Below are 10919 nucleotides of genomic sequence, written 5' to 3'. Positions count from 1 at the left end.
ACCATGGCAACTCAGCTGCCATCAGCTGTTAGAGCACAAACCTATTCCCTGGTGTTTTAGCACAAGCACTCTTTTCATTCTGTGTGAGGGAAGGTCAAGGAAATGGCTCCCTAGTTTCACAGATGTGACTCCTGACCTGATTGGCAGGGTGGGAAATCATGTTGCATGCTCTTCTGGTCAGGTAGAGAAATCCATTAGGAGGCCCTATGTGTAATGGGGCTGTGTACAAGTGCTCATCTTTTTATTGTGTCCTTGTGGCCGTTCTGTGTCTATAACTCTGAGTTTGGCATTCTTTCCAGAGGTTCAGGTACCACAACTAACGGCCAGTATTAGCCTCTGTTAGAAATAAGTCAGTGTTTGCTCTCGTATAGATCCAGTGTCTCTTCAGCCACAGGGCTGGCATGTTTTAGCACAACATTCCAGGCCCTAGGTGGATTCCCAGATGTCAAAAGCACTGATAATGAGTCTGCAGGATCTCCTGAGGGCAGGGGAAGAACGGAGCTCCATGATTTCATTCCCCTTTTTATTCACAGAGAGCACATGCTTTATAACCTCCTCTCATCGATACTAATGCCTGTGGAATCCTTTTGCTGCATTAAACCCCAGCCAGCTGAGGAATGCCCCTTTGAGGCTGCAGTAGCTCAGTTCACAGACTGGCATTAAGCTGTACATAGTTTCAGGGGTCATAATCCCAACATAGCTCTGCTTTTCAATTTCTGTTCCGTTCTAGTCTTTAATTGAAAAGGAAATGTTTTATCCTTAATTGTATTATTGCTCCTTCTTTCCTGTCCAAATCCCCTGCTGTTCTTTCTTAAGTGTCAGCTTTTAGAATTGAAAAGTGCTGGACTTTTCATTCCAGTAAGTGAATTTTTAATGATCTTGTAGTTGTTCCTTACATGATAACTTCAGTTGTGTAAGCCAGGAACATTGTGTTCTGGGAAGTTGTTGGCTTCCCATTCCTTTCTCTCTGCACCATCATTCAAATAGCTGTAAGGAATTTGGTGAAATGATGTCTTACCTTGTTCTGTGGGGCCTTTTCCACAAAAAATATGGGGTATGGTCCCACTCTATGTTGGTAGTAAATCTGTGATAACCCAAGAGCCAGTGAAGTTCCCTGCATGTATATAACCAGGGACACTGTGTTAATCAACTTTGTGGTATGAAGTGATGACCCAAGAACGTCATCTTTTCCCTTGCTTTTTAAATTATGAATAGGCAGTACTGTTGGATTTTTAAGGAAATCTCCTTGAATTTATTGAATTAAAGATACCGGAGGCTTACAGAAATGCAGAACATTTTATATATGTTAATTTGTAATTAATTCATTATTAATGAAGTACTTGTATTAACAAACCACAAGTTTATAATTTTTAAATAGGATTTATGTTATTGGAGGCTTATGAATTTCTGGTTAAACCTTATGGTCAGGAGCTTGCTTGCTTGCTTTGATATCTTTATTACATTAATTTTCCTCTAATAAGGATTTTTCTTCCCCTCTCCTTTGGTAGCGTCTCAAGTCCTTCTGGGTAAGCAAAGATCTGCTTATTTGGGTTATTTGAGAGCAATGTAGATCTCATTTTTCTTGGTTGCTGGTTGGGAGGGAGCAGGAGATGGTTGAGTCATTTTTCAAGAGGAGTCCTTTTGTGTGCATAAACCCTGACCCTTTATGTTGCTGTCAGCCATTTGATAGAAGGATTGACTCATAATATTTTGCGCTATGAAGGCTCTTGAAACATTTTAGACACATTATCGTGGTGTTGTTGAAAGCTGCCTGCCAGCCAGTCCAGTTAGCAAGTCTGTATAGAATTAGCATATTGGGTGAAAATACAAGAACTTTAATGTGTTAGAATTGGTTTCACCACAGCAGTGATGCCAGTCTTTTTCTCTCTATACTCACACAAATCTAAAATTTGAATGTGTATGTTTTTTCCTGTTTTCTCAATAACATATGACCTGACATGACTGCAAATTATGGATCAGTGAATGGTTTTGTTTGCATTCAGAAGGGTTTGACTAGTCATGTTTTACACGGGTAAGGTTTGCACACAGCCAAGAGCAATGTCCTAAACCCAGATATTATTTGCTTTCTGGATGCACAGAGGGGACCCTCCGAGGAGAAATATTTTTAAGGTGCTGGAGTTCACTGGTCTTATTCACTGTTTTGTCAGGCTAGACATAGATCTCTGAAAACTGTGAACATGTGGCCATAGGAATGACTTTTTTTGCCTTAATTATATTTTTGAAAGGTGTAAGCGCATCTCAAATTTATGAGAAGGTTTCAGTGGTGATCAATATTTGCCAAGAAGAAAAACACATGCTTTTTTTCCTGTGACAGCTGAGCTGAAGTCAGTGCTGACGTTCTTGTTTACAGCATGTCATCCTAGAAACAGTCTATTCAGAAGATTCCTTGTTTTCTTTCAAGTCATTTGAAGTGTTAATTGTCGTGTACTCCTGATTTTCTTGTCTTGAGGTAATGGAATCTAATCCTGGCATGAGGCTATGGCAAGTACAACCCTAAGATGCTAATGAAGCCACATTCTGTCGTTATTGCTTGGAAAATTATCTGCAGAGTTGTCGCTCACCAGAGAAATCTGATTTATCTGTTGTTTTGAAAAGCAACTATTTTTTTATGTTCCTTTTCTATTTTTCTTTTTGCTTTAGATTTGTGTTTTCCAGCCCCTCTTGGTTTGGATGCGAGACGTGCTTTGTGGGAGGAGGCAATGAGAGGAGACAATGGCATCTGCGTTCCTTGCTAATTTTAACCTCCAGCTATCTTCCCTTTCAGGATGCTCCGTGCACACATCAGAGCTCGTGGGTGAATAGGGAGCAAATGATTTTCCCCAAGCCAACTAATTATATGCCAGACAGAAGCGATTGTGCCAAAATGACTGATCTCCCTCCAAAATAATTCCAGAAGCTTTTTTCCAGCTTCCAAGGCAGAGTAGGAGTCTCGTAGGTAGTACCTGTGTTAGTGGAAGCTCTGGCAGAATCCAAATAAGTGTGACAGGCCTGAGCCTTTAGTGGGTGTGTGCTGTGTTAGCGCTGCAGTTCATTACTTGAGGTGGCATGTTCTGTGGTACTCATTCCACACACCAAGTTCCTAAATTAAATGTGCATTTTGAGACAAGCAGATAAAAGCAGGAATCGGTGCTAGGACTCTCATACCTCTGTTCACAAGTGCTCTGGGTATGTAAGTGATTATAGCTGAGGAAGACAATTTTCCGTAACAATTTGCTTGATGAATAGGACTCCTTTCTTGATTGCAGATTGTCTGCAAACAGATTGCAATTTAAAGAAACTTGTTTGTTATTTATCATAATTTTGTGTGTAATAATCTCCCCTCCTCCCATGAAAATTGCTGTTGGTAGTGAGATTTACTTCATGGTCCTGAGAGGATGCTGAGAGCAAACTCCTCAAAATATTGAGTCCATGATAATCCAACAGCAAATGTGGGGAACATAGTTGGAGCAGAGTCATACAGAAGTCGTGGTGGGGATGTTTGCATGTAATTTTTCTCATTATTTGTTCAGCTGTAACAGCGAGGGAAAACTGACACCATCTAATAGCTGTCCTAATAGGCAGTGTAAAATGAGCCTGAGGGGCTCTGGGGAGCCACAGCAGCCAGATCCAGTGTCTGGGATCACCTCCACAGCTCACAGTAATTGACAAGCCCTGCACAGACCCAGTAGAGCAAGGCTCTGGACTCTGAGCTGTGTTTTCATGCAGGGCTTGGTTCTTCTCAGAGCTCCCTGGGGAAATGCTGCTCAAACAGCACACAAAGCTGTATGATGCCACTTCTACTGTGCCTGCTGTAATATTCCTAAAAATGTTCTGTGCTTCATGGGTACTGGCATGGTGTCCTTCTTAGCCAGCTCTCCACAGGCACTGTGATTCTATTTTACTACTTTCCAGACAGAACAGGACCAGTGTCTTTTCTGTTCTATTTGTTTGGTGGGGCTGGGAGAAAATGCCTGTAATCAGAGTCAGCTGAACAGTCTGGAAGGTTTCTGTTTACTGGGACAGCAGATAGCTCTGGTACAAGGTTCCAGTCTGACTTTGACTTGGCCAAGCTGTTACAGAAGTGAACAGGCCCTTCAGTTATGGTCTGATCTTCCTGCTAGGGCTGCTGACAAAGGCTGTGTTTGTACACATATTTCTCATGACAGCTCCTTGTCTTGGAGGAATTAGAAAGAGATCCCCAGCTTGTCATGGAATAACAGCCCTGTCTCTGCAGTGCTGAATGAGCTCTGATCCAGCTCTCCTTGTTTGGGTAATCCTATAGCCAGCTAGCAATTTACAGAGCCTTTGTGCCTGTTCCTGAAAACAGATGAAAAAATCCTATTCACATATCAGAGCAGGTTCTGTCCAAAGGTAGATTAGGAAATGCTTTATTTTAGTTCTTTCCTTCACAGTTTGGTTTGCCACAATAGACAACATGAAGTGTAGACTGGAAAGAGGCCAGGAGACCCATCTGCTGAAAAAGAGGAATCTTTATAATTAAAATCCAGTTGGCAGAGCCTAGGGATAATGGCATACCTTTGCTCCTATGAATATTTTCATGAACTTTGCGCATCTGGAGAGATTCCCTCAGTGCCCTGCTAAATTGTTTGTGTGGACACAAAGGAAAGCAACAGAAGATGGATGTATGTTCCAGTAGTACTGTAAACTCTGGATTTTCTCACCAATTAAGTAGCAAAAGGATTCTGCCCCAGTTTGTGAACAAAACATTGTAAGATTGCTGAAGGTCAAGGCATTTTTGTGTTCTATGCAGGTATGTGATTTAATGCTCTGCAAGTTGCATCTGAGAGGAAATTTCTTGTTTTGGTTGCTGTTTTCAAGGTTTTGGCAACGGTACATAGAATCAAAAAGAACATTAAAACTTTCCTCCTATATTGACTACTGTTGTGTCCATCCCCCCTTTCTACATTTCCAATGTGCCTGGCTCAGTATGATCCCTTTGTTGCTCTTTAGTTTTGATTTTTACCTTCAAGCAGTTTCGTGGTTGAAACTGAGATGCAATGGAGCAGTGGGGTCTTTGTGTGTTGGGAAACTGGTGCAAATGGAGATAGTTATTAAAAAGAAATAAAAATGGCTATTGCTATGCATATATCCAGGTCATATGCAGACAAATTCACAACAATGCCTTCTTTTTCATTCAGGACAATTAAATATCTGTGAAGAGGGATGTTGCACAAATTCAGTGAGAAACAAACATAAAGATAAACCCAACTGATGTAACCTTGCAATCCTACCCTCTGTGACCTCTCTTTGTCGTAATTCTGACTGCCCTGATTCCCAGTGCTCATAAATATTCCATTACATCAGCAGCACAAAAGAAATTCCCTTGTAGCATTTCACAGAGACCAAGTTTCTTATTAATTTTGCATAAAAAATATTTCTCCTGATGCTGAAACCTAAATGCAATAACTCCTGAGCATTGTTGTTTGGATTGGCTTTGTTGGTTTCCTTAATTTGTAGGTGGACTAAGGGGTCTGTTAACTCCTGGGGTTCCTTCATGTGGCCCTGTGTTATTAGAGCAATTCTCTTTATTGCTTTGCCTTTTCACTTGCAGCTGAGGACTCGGGGATCAGCTAGAACTTAACCTGAAGTTTAAAAATTATAATTTTTTTTAAAAAGGGGGGAATAGAACCACAGCTGTAGCAGAGTGATTTCTAATCTCCTCGTGCTAATGGATCAGATCCTGTGGATGGAGAATGAAAACAGCTAATCAGCCCCCAGCTTGTGTCCTCTTGACACTTGCTGTGTTCCAGGGCTCTTTTATGTTCATATCTGGTCCTGCAAGATTGCTTATGAACAGGGCTCTGACAGGTCTCTGCTTTTTCACTCATCATGTGGAGAATAATTATACCATTAGAGGAGAAATAAAATAAACAAGCGATTAAAAACCCATTTCAGAGACCTACCCTGAACATTTTATCACTTTAATGTTTGATAGAAGATTTGAAAGAGTTTCTATTTCAGTTTGGTCTGATTCTGTTTTCATCTTTGTTCTCTGTGTGAAATAATGCTGTCACTTTATGACCTTTTAACTACCATTTGCTTTGGTGTTTTATGATATGGGTTTCCCCTTATGCTTTTGTTTCATTTCATCATCACACTGGAGATTACTGTGGAAAAGAAGGTACTCAGTAGGAGGGGTTCTAAACTATTTTTAGCTCTGGTATTTTGGGGAAGTAGCATTTATTTCAAACTTTAAAGTTGAATAAAAAAATCTGTATTATATTCAGTAGCGTGCTTCCACTCAGAGAAATTATTAAAGTAAAAAAAATAGAAATTATTGAAAGTGTTTTTTAAAAAAGTTCATTAAAAATGTTCTTTCTAGGTTTTGTTTGTGAAGAAAACAAAGGATTAGAAATAACTTTGATTAATTCATTGTGTATCACCATTTTCCGACTGTTCGGTGAGCAGGCTTGAAGCAAACTTTAAATGTGGTGTAGATTTGTGCTGAATTACCAAGGAGTGACTTAAAACACAAGTTAATTGAAGATGGCATTGGTTTGAAGTCTGTGTTATCACTTTAGCAGAGTTGTAGGGTGTTTTTTTTTAAGAACTGGTGTATCCAGTAAGTAAATGTATGTATTGAGATGGAAATACAGACCAAACAATTGTGTATTTGGGAGAGGGTACTTAGAACATGACTTACCTCTTCCTGCCCACCTTGTGAGCTTTTCAGGTGCCTGAAGAACAAAGCAATATGATACTTTGAAATGTCAGTAGAAAAAAATCTGATACGTTAAGCATTCTGTCCACCCTGGGAAAAATTCATTTAGCATAGAGCACTTAGCTTTGCTCCATTTCACTGGATTTTAATCCACGCACTTTCCACTCTACGCTGAGCTGTGCCATGAGCTGACTGGAGAAAAGCAAATACCAGGTCAGGGAGCTCATAATTTGTTTTAATTTGGAACAGTAGCGCAGGCCAATACATGAAAATTGAGTCCAAGTTTGACAGCTGAGAGAAACAGATGTGTTAAAAGCAACATGGAATAACTAGGTTGAAGAATATCAACTCTGACTACACCACAACATCTGTGCTGACCATTATTTGTGTTCATGTTGACATACATGCTCCAATAGGAATGCGTAAAACCAATATAAATTTGCTTTTTGCTATTTGGTTTTTACACTTCTGTAAGATAAATGAAGAATTTGAGAACGCAGTTTAATAGATGTGCCTTTCTATTAGAGCTCCCAATCTCAGTGTACAATAAAGCATCTTGCTGTGCTGCTGGAGTTGGATTTTTGAGTTTATTTAAGCTTCTGGCTGCCATTCATTTCACCTGTCAATACAGTTTGTGCACTGGCACATGCCCAGTGAGTAGAGAGACAAGGCATTGAATTACAGCCCAGCAATTTCTAACGATTTTGGAGCTGAGAGCCCCTACCCTGAGGGATTTATAACAATGCACCACCTAAAGGTTAGGTCTGAGAGTGGAGTAGACCCAGTATTAGGGCTGCCTATGAGTAATGCAGGTGTCTCTGAATTCCCATTGTGGCATATTTTTTGGGGTCACATGATTATTAGAATTAATTAAATTAGTATTATTAGAATTAATTAAAAATTAAAGAAAAAGCATTTTCTGAGAACAGATTTCTGTATATTAACTCTGCAAGGCTGTGCATACTGGCTGCCTCAACCCAGCAATGTAAACATCTGTAAGAACAGGGGGAAGAAAAGTAATACAGCTGTAGTTCAGTATAAGATCATTCCAAAGGGGCTTGAGAAAGCTTAACCTGTTAAGCTTTTTTTTTTGTCTTACATTTGGGAGATTTGAGTCCAGGCCTCCAGCCTTAACCTGGTGGAATAACCATCTTGTCACACATAGTAGAACTTGTTTCTGCATGGAAGAGCAATGTTTTTTAAGTTTTGCGCCTCAGATTTTACCAGAGCTTAGAGGAGGGGATTGAGTTTATCTCTTTGGCTCTCTCTAACACATTGAGCCTGTGGAGGGCACAGAGGTGCAGCTGTCAGGAGGAGCTGGATGATTTACCCACTACCCACCACAGCCTTTTCTCTGCCCTCAATCCTTTGCTCTGCTCTGTTGGTGCTCCCACTCAGCAGTATTAGATACTATGTAGTGGCGTTGTATAAAAACTCTTCTTTTTTTGCAATTTGAAATGTTGTTAATCTACTTACATTTTCCTATGCTGTATCTTTTTATTTTGTGTGTTGCTATTTTATGGGTTTATTGTCAGTACAAACAAGCCTGCTGTTGTTCTCTTTTTATTATCTCTGCAAAATTAACATGGGCTTGCCTGGCTTCTGACAAGCCATTGAATTCTGTTATTAGCTGTGCATTATTAATGTCTCCTAGGCTTTTGTTGTTCTGGTTTTTTTTTTAATGTGACCTTACACACTGTATATTGATGTTCATCGCTTCACTTTTTTTCCTTGTGAGAGTTCTTAGGGTTGTGTTCTTCTTGAAGTAAGGACAGTAGAAGAGAGGGTCTCTTCATGCTTGCAGGGTAATTACATTCTTGTTCTCATATAGATATATTTTATACAGAACTCTGAAATTAATACTTATAAATTCATAAACTTCCAATAATATAAAAATTGTAAAAATGTGGTGTGTTAATATGAGTATTTAGTTCATACTGAACTAATTAAATTACAAATTAATATAGAAAATGTTCTGTATCTCTCACTGTCGTGTCACTGGCCAAAGACACATCAGAATGAGATTTGCTGAATTTGAGGAATAAGTGGTTGGAATTTGTGTATATTTATGCCATATCTTAGTGCTGGTTTTAACATAAATAAAAATTAGCTTGCACACAGCCCTCCCCTTAGGGAGGGAAAAGCCATGGCAAAGCTTGGAGCATTCCATAGTGTAACCACTTTGGACAATGCTTTAATATTTAGAGGTGGAATTAATTTTAGCTGGTTACTCCTTTTGGCAGAATTAATGAACTGTTCAAAAGGCTTGTAGATGTGGCACTTGGGAACATGATTTAGCAGTGGCCTTGGCAGTGCTCAGTGAAAGTTTGTCTTGTTCATCCTAAAGGGTTGTAGGATTCTATCACCAGAGGGTAAATCAGTAGCTGTTGATTATGGCATGTACCATGGGTGGATAACAAACCCAATAATTAGAGGTGCTCTCTGTTTACAGGAGGGATCATTATGGCAGTGCTTGTTCTCATGATCTCGGCTCAGGTTTCTGTTTTCCAAGCACCTTGGCTTTGGACTTGGACGGGAATTCCAAAGTTCAGTTAACTTAGCTCACACCAGACTAGAATGGCTAAAATAATGTTGCCTCATAGACGTATTTCAAATTAAAAGTTTTGTAGGAAGATTGTTTATCAATGTAATGGACTAATTGGAAACAAGCAAATTGCATCCTTGACCTAGTTCTGTGGAGCAGTGCAAATTTAAGTTACACATCACAGAACATGCTGGCAAACTTGGCTGTTGAAGTTTTAGCTGGAAATTGTTGAAGTACAGCCTGACCAGCCTTCAGGTTATTTATGTATAACTAAAGGAGCCATCCTCTGACAACTGACATGGCTCAGGATCAGTTCAGTCTGCAGTGAGTGGAGTACTGGAAAATAGCTGCATTTTTCTCAGGAGTTACTCTGTGTTTCTGTGATAGCAAAATTTCCCCCTGTTTTTAAACATCATTTTCTTCCCTGAGTTCCCTGCTGCAACTCAGTGGAAAGAGTACATCAAAAATAAAAGGAATAACATTAATGTGGATCTCTCTCATCTTAAAACCACCAGGAGTTCCCCATTAATATGTACATCTCACTGCAAGGGAAATGAAAATTTACTGAAGGAATCTTTTGACCCAGTCAAATCTCATGTGAACCAAACCTGAATATAGTATATCACCCACTCAGCTGTATTTTCAACAAGCCTTTTCAATGTCTTGTGGGATATTAGAGTGGGAAGAGGAAGCTGGGGGAAGGGTGAGCAGGGCCTAACACACTTGATGATTTTTTTTCCTTTCACAGTTCCTTAAAAGAGCTCTATCTTAGGGCAGGGTAGGAAGGGAGTTCTGCCCTGTGGCAGAGATGTGATCCCTGTAATCACAATTAATACCCACAAATTAAATATTGTCACTTTTATTGGCTTACTGTATTGAGTTATTAGAGTCAATGAGCCCTGGAAATCCAAGGGGTAAGCAGAGGGAGATTTGGTGAGACTCTGGCTTAGTATGGATCTAAGAGGGACAAAGGCTGGAAGTGCCGGGACAGGAGGCCCCAGATCCTCTCTCCTTCCTCATTGTCCCAGGGGTGCAGCAGTGGGGTCTCTGCTGACCTGGATTGCAGTGTTGGCTCTGCTGTCTCTGAGTCTGAACTACCCCTGCCACGAGCTGGCAGCTCAGCAGGTCCTGCCTGCAGGGCATCCATGGTAAAATAACACCAACATTCATTGGCCTGGTGACAGATTTTATTAATTTTCTACTTAAGTTCCAAGCAGAGCAGCAGGCAGCTTCCTAGGCACAGTAATATGACACTTATATGATTCCTGGGACCACATGATTAGCTGTATAATTTATTACCAAATTTTCCTAAATACAGTATTGCCAGTAGTAACCAATTAAAATAATCAGAAACAGTGGCCTGGTATGAGGAAACAACAAATCCATCATGAGGATTGAATTGCTGTTAGATTTTTAGGCCATCTGAGTTATAGCTTGTTGACGTTAATAATAGAACTGGTGAATATTCTCATTACCAAGTATTTTATGGAATAGCAGTTATGTGGCTTTTGCTTGCCTGGTGGGATTTTCCATATAAAGAAAATGAAAGGCAATCCACTTTTTTTCCCTTGAATGTATTTTATTAGTAGTTGGGAAGATTTAAAAATATTGCAGACGTGCTGAGTTGTCATTCAGATGTTTATACATGGTTTAATAAGTATATAGCCAGTGTCCTGAGAATTCATTTCATAC

The sequence above is a fragment of the Geospiza fortis genome, unplaced genomic scaffold (genome assembly GCF_000277835.1).
Source record: "Geospiza fortis unplaced genomic scaffold, GeoFor_1.0 scaffold1278, whole genome shotgun sequence".
Classification (NCBI taxonomy): Eukaryota; Metazoa; Chordata; class Aves; order Passeriformes; family Thraupidae; genus Geospiza; species Geospiza fortis.
This window is presented reverse-complemented; position numbering follows the sequence as displayed.